We start from the raw sequence: 6,872 nt of genomic DNA, 5'->3' as shown, positions 1-6,872 counted from the left end.
AAGGGAAAAAAGCAGTTGGTACCAAAAAGGATGCTGTATTGTCTGTCCTTAGCTGACTAAGAAGCTGCAGACTGAAAGTCTCGCCGCTCTGCGCTGCAATCCCCAGGACTCTCCACACGATGGCTGGTTGGCTGCTACAGTAGATGCTGGTTTCTGGACTGGAAGTGAAGTGAAGACAAGGCACTGATCTCTCTCTCTCCTCCTCTCACTCTCTCTCTCTCTCTCTCCAAGCCTGTCTGCCCTGCCTCTCTCTCCACCCAGACATGACTGGGGATTGATTTAGGTCAGCAAGTCTGGGGCTCTGCTGCACTCTGTCTCCGCTCGCCATTCATTCGCTCATCTGAAAAGGTCGGTGATGGTGATCGTCGCAGGGACTTGCCAGATGGGTGGTAGCAACAGTGCCCTGGTGGTCTAGCCAGAGCCGAAGTGAGAGGATAGGACGCCAGGACACCGGGCCCGAGTTGATTGGCACCTGAACGACGAAAGAGGAGGAGAGATGAAGACAGGAGGAGAGGAAAGGTTATTTTGTCTACAAGCAGACAAGTGCCATCCAGCCAGAGGGGTCGTCGCCTGTCAGTAGGACTGTGTGTTATTGCTTTAAGGCACCATGGATTTGGCAACCATCTGTCCACCGTCAAAAAACAGTGGGCAAATGCCACATTCTCTCTCTTCCAACCCAGAATATAGATCCACGTTTATTTGTACTTTTCTCTCTCTCTTTCTCTCTCTGGTTCGAATATTCCTTCTTGCAGTCGCACAGGGTATGTCCTCCCAGGTACACGAAGGGAAGTCGACACATCGGGTATGTCCTCCCAGGAACACGAAGGGAAGACGACACATCGGGTATGTCCTCCCAGGAACACGAAGGGAAGACGACACATCGGGTATGTCCTCCCAGGAACACGAAGGGAAGTCGACACATCGGGTATGTCCTCCCAGGAACACGAAGGGAAGACGACTGAGTAAAATAACATTTTGGATTTACGAGAGTCGCTTCACTTTGGCTTTTTCTCCCCCTTTCCCCCAAAAAATCATTTTTCAGCTGTGTTTCTTCCTCTCTTCCTCCCAGCGTCTGTCTGGCTTGGCGCACTGCGACTGGGAAACTGTAGTTTGTAGCACACAGAGCTCTCTCCCTCTCTGCCAGTTGCAAACTGTGGAAGGCAGGCAGCGGCAGCTTCGTGACACAGCAATCAGCTGACATGGTGCTGTCCCTCAATGTCCTGAGCAAGCTGTGGCGGGGGGGGGGGGGCTGGCTAAGACCCAGACTACACCTCCTAGACCAGAGCTGATGATCGACACACCGCGTTCAGACTGGCTCGCTCTGCCACACTGCTGACCAGACTAGACGCCACACACACACACACCACCGCTGACCTGACCACACCGCTCCAGACAACATCGACCACAGTAGAGACAGGATGGAGGGAGGGAGAGGAGTGTGCTCTGTCCGACTTGGCCCCTACCCTCTCTCTCTCTCTTTCTCTCCCTTGCTCTCTCTTTCTCCTCCCAAATCCTCCTCCCTTTTCTCTTACTCCCTCACCAGTGTTCATCTCACCACAGAGACATGTTTCCTCCATCCTTCACCAGTGTTTATCTCACCACAGAGACATGTTTCCTCCCTCCTTACTCCCTCACCAGTGTTCATCTCACCACAGAGACGTTTCCTCCATCCTTACTTCCTCACCACTGTTCATCTCACCACAGAGACATGTTTCCTACATCCTTACTTCCTCACCACTGTTCATCTCACCACAGAGACATGTTTCCTCCATCTTTACTCCCTCACCAGTGTTCACCTCACCACAGAGACATGTTTCCTCCATCTTTACTCCCTCACCAGTGTTCACCTCACCACAGAGACATGTTTCCTCCATCTTTACTCCATCACCAGTGTTCACCTCACCACAGAGACATGTTTCCTCCCTCCTTACTCCCTCACCACTGTTCATCTCACCACAGAGACATGACTCCTTATGCCGGTTAATTTGGGTGAGTTGAGGAGAGGAGTAGAGACGATGAGAAGGACAATACGTGGAGGTCTGAAGCAATTGCATTGCCTTGTGAGTTCAGCTCTGAGGTTCTAGTCTATAAAACCTGCACTCTAGTCTATAACACCTGCTCTAGTCTATAACACCTGGTCTAGTCTATAACACCTACTCTCTAGTCTTTAACACCTACTCTAGTCTATAACACCTGGTCTAGTCTATAACACCTGGTCTAGTCTATAACACCTGTTCTAGTCTATAACAACTACTCTCTAGTCTATAACACCTGCTCTCTAGTCTATAACACCTGGACTCTAGTCTATAACACCCACACTAGTCTATAACACCTGTTCTAGTCTATAACACCTACTCTAGTCTATAACACCTACTCTAGTCTATAACACCTGGACTCTAGTCTATAACACCCACACTAGTCTATAACACCTGGTCTAGTCTATAACACCTACTCTAGTCTATACCACCTGGTCTAGTCTATAACACCTACTCTAGTCTATAACACCTACTCTCTAGTCTATAACACCTGCTCTAGTCTATAACACCTGCTCTAGTCTATAACACCTACTCTAGTCTATAACACCTGGACTCTAGTCTATAACACCCACACTAGTCTATAACACCTACTCTAGTCTATAACACCTACTGTAGTCTATAACACTTGCTCTAGTCTATAACACCTACTCTAGTCTATAACACCTGGTCTAGTCTATAACACCTGGTCTAGTCTATAACACCTGGTCTCTAGTCTATAACACCTACTCTCTAGTCTATAACACCTACTCTAGTCTATAACACCTGCTCTCTAGTCTATAACACCTGCTCTCTAGTCTATAACACCTACTCTAGTCTATAACATCTGGTCTAGTCTATAACACCTACTCTAGTCTATAACACCTGGTCTAGTCTATAACACCTACTCTCTAGTCTATAACACCTGCTCTCTAGTCTATAACACCTGCTCTAGTCTATAACACCTACTCTAGTCTATAACACCTGGTCTAGTCTATAACACCTGGTCTAGTCTATAACACCTACTCTCTAGTCTATAACACTTGCTCTAGTCTATAACACCTGCTCTGGTCTATAACACCTACTCTAGTCTATAACACCTGGTCTAGTCTATAACACCTACTCTAGTCTATAACACCTGGTCTAGTCTATAACACCTACTCTAGTCTATAACACCTGGTCTAGTCTATAACACCTACTCTAGTCTATAACACCTACTCTCTAGTCTATAACACCTGCTCTAGTCTATAACACCTGCTCTAGTCTATAACACCTACTCTAGTCTATAACACCTGGACTCTAGTCTATAACACCCACACTAGTCTATAACACCTACTCTAGTCTATAACACCTACTGTAGTCTATAACACCTGCTCTCTAGTCTATAACACCTACTCTAGTCTATAACACCTGCTCTCTAGTCTATAACACCTGGTCTAGTCTATAACACCTGGTCTAGTCTATAACACCTGGTCTAGTCTATAACACCTGGTCTAGTCTATAACACCCACACTAGTCTATAACACCTGGTCTAGTCTATAACACCTGGTCTAGTCTATAACACCTGGTCTAGTCTAACACCTGCTCTCTAGTCTATAACACCTTCTTTAGTCTTTAACACCTACTCTAGTCTATAACACCTGCTCTCTAGTCTATAACACCTACTCTAGTCTATAACACCTGCTCTAGTCTATAACACCTACTCTAGTCTATAACACCTGGTCTCTAGTCTATAACACCTACTCTGGTCTATAACACCTGGTCTAGTCTATAACACCTGGTCTAGTCTATAACACCTGGTCTAGTCTATAACACCTACTCTCTAGTCTATAACACCTGCTCTCTAGTCTATAACACCTGCTCTAGTCTATAACACCTGCTCTAGTCTATAACACCTACTCTAGTCTATAACACCTGCTCTAGTCTATAACACCTGGTCTAGTCTATAACACTTGCTCTAGTCTATAACACCTGCTCTGGTCTATAACACCTACTCTAGTCTATAACACCTGGTCTAGTCTATAACACCTACTCTAGTCTATAACACCTGGTCTAGTCTATAACACCTACTCTAGTCTATAACACCTGCTCTCTAGTCTACAACACCCACTCTAGTCTATAACACCTACTCTCTAGTCTATAACACCTGCTCTCTAGTCTATAACACCTGCTCTAGTCTATAACACCTGGTCTAGTCTATAACACCTGCTTTACATTGTCTTCATTAGAGTGTGTCTCTCCTACGTGTCGCTCGTCTTGTAGGATTTTTTGTAAATTAATAATTTTTGGGAAGATTAACTCTGACTCTTTTGAGGATGAAAGGGGATTCAGTGGGCGATGTCACCTTGGTAACATTTTCCAAAGTTAGGACAGCATATTGTAGCCAGACTTCTTTCTAGCTATCCCATGAGTGTTTACGAGTTATCAGCTCAGTGCTGACGGCCATCGCGCTGAAGTAAGACAATGAACTGCTCTTTAGTCTAAATATAAATGATGTCATCCCTAAAGAGCACGGATATGAATGATGTCATCCCTGAAGAGCACAGATATGAATGATGTCATCCCTGAAGAGCACAGATATGAATGATGTCATCTCTCTGTTTTCCCCAGTGCTGTACAGTCTGAGGAAAACATAAATCAGTGATGTCGTCGCTCTGTTTTTTTATTGACAATAATGGACAGCAAATAGCATTGTACAGTTTACATTCACCTATAGGTGTTCAATAGCAGTGTACAGTATACATTCACCTATAGGTGTTCAATAGCATTGTACAGTTTACATTCACCTATAGGTGTTCAATAGCAGTGTACAGTATACATTCACCTATAGGTGTTCAATAGCATTGTACAGTATACATTCACCTATAGGTGTTCAATAGCATTGTACAGTTTACATTCACCTATAGGTGTTCAATAGCAGTGTACAGTTTACATTCACCTATAGGTGTTCAATAGCAGTGTACAGTATACATTCACCTATAGGTGTTCAATAGCAGTGTACAGTATACATTCACCTATAGGTGTTCAATAGCAGTGTACAGTATACATTCACCTATAGGTGTTCAATAGCAGTGTACAGTATACATTCACCTATAGGTGTGCAATAGCAGTGTACAGTATACATTCACCTATAGGTGTTCAATAGCAGTGTACAGTATACATTCACCTATAGGTGTTCAATAGCAGTGTACAGTATACATTCACCTATAGGTGTTCAATAGCAGTGTATAGTATACATTCACCTATAGGTGTTCAATAGCAGTGTACATTTCACACACATGCCATTACATGAATTACATTTTTATGTAAAGGCATCTGAAAATATGTAAAGATTCTGGCTACTTTCACAAGGTAATTTTTACCTCCATCTTCTGAAAAAAAAAGAAACCCTTTACCTAGCTTCCTTTCCATCTATCTCCACATTAGATCCATATCACCAGAACCAGAATAGACTCCAGTATGAGCCAGTCCTCTGGGGGCTCTAAATTACATTGACTACTTTCAGAATGGTCTTGTTTTATTGCATATTCTGTCATTAAGTTTAATGTCAAAGTGATCATGGTTATATTTATCATATAGGGTGGGGAATAAGACTGGTGTCAGAGCAATAAAAAAGTAGGAGAACTAGCATATTGATGGATGGAAGAGAGAAGGAGAGAGAGAGAGAGCGAGAGGGGGGGAGAGACAGAGAGAGAAAGAAAGAGAGAGAGAAAGGGGGGGAGAGAGAGAGAGAGACAGAGAGAGAGAGACAGAGAGAAAGACAGAGAGGCAGAGAGAGAGACAGAGAGAAAGAAAGAGAGAGACAGAGAGAGAGAGAGAAAGAGAGACAGGTGCATTGGTGCATAGGTGCATTGTTTATTTCACTTTTGTATATTATCTACCTCACTTGCTTTGGCAATGTTAACATATGTTTCCCATGCCAATAAAGCCCCTTGAATTGAATTGACAGAGCGAGAGAGAGAGAGACAGAGAGACAGAGAGAGAGAGAGAGAGAGAGAGGAGACTGACTAACCCCATTAATTTACTCTGACTTAATGCCTTCTTTATTGTTTAATTTCAACTGTCTTTGATGTAATTATAACGTAATCATGTTTCTAAAGGATTTAGTCTTTGTACCTCCTGTGCCACATATGAAACACGCTAAAACTCATATCTTATACAATACTTGTAACAACAGCATCAAGAAAGCACCGAATTTGTTCACCTGATGAACACTTGAGAAAGTTTGAAAATCGCATGACACCCTCCCCCCTCCTCTTTACAATGACAAACACTTGTTCACATCTCTAGAATCTTTCTCAATGCTTTCTGCTGTCTGACAGGTGTGAGAACAGACTGCTGTTAGCCTGTAATTGGTGTGGCAGCAGTTTGTCAGCTCCATGGATAAATTGGATCCAATGTACTTTTGTCTTTCACATGTTTCCAGTAGAAGGAAGGGATTCTCTAGGGGCATTGCAATCCCTCATGCTCGGAGATGGGCGATGCCTGAAAGCTGTTCACCTAACACCAATCTTTGAAAGAAAAATGTGGACGTTTTCACCTCCATGTACAAAATTAGAACCTGTGGAGTCAATTCGTTTGGGAGATAAAGTGGGAGATAAAGTGGGAGGCCCTGTCAACTGAATTCTACAGTAAAGACAAAAGGATCATTTAACCAAATTGGTATTTTATTCTCAAGTTCTTTAATACTTAAAAGTCAAAAGCACCTCACACCACCTTTAGACTACGCATCACCTAACCCTTATCCTACAATCTAACCATTATCCCATAATCTAACCCTTACCCTACAATCTAACCTTTATCCTACAATCTAACCCTTACCTTACAATCTAGCCCTTATCCTACAATCTAACCCTTATC

The sequence above is a fragment of the Salmo salar genome, chromosome ssa02 (genome assembly GCF_905237065.1).
Source record: "Salmo salar chromosome ssa02, Ssal_v3.1, whole genome shotgun sequence".
Taxonomy (NCBI): domain Eukaryota; kingdom Metazoa; phylum Chordata; class Actinopteri; order Salmoniformes; family Salmonidae; genus Salmo; species Salmo salar.
This window is presented reverse-complemented; position numbering follows the sequence as displayed.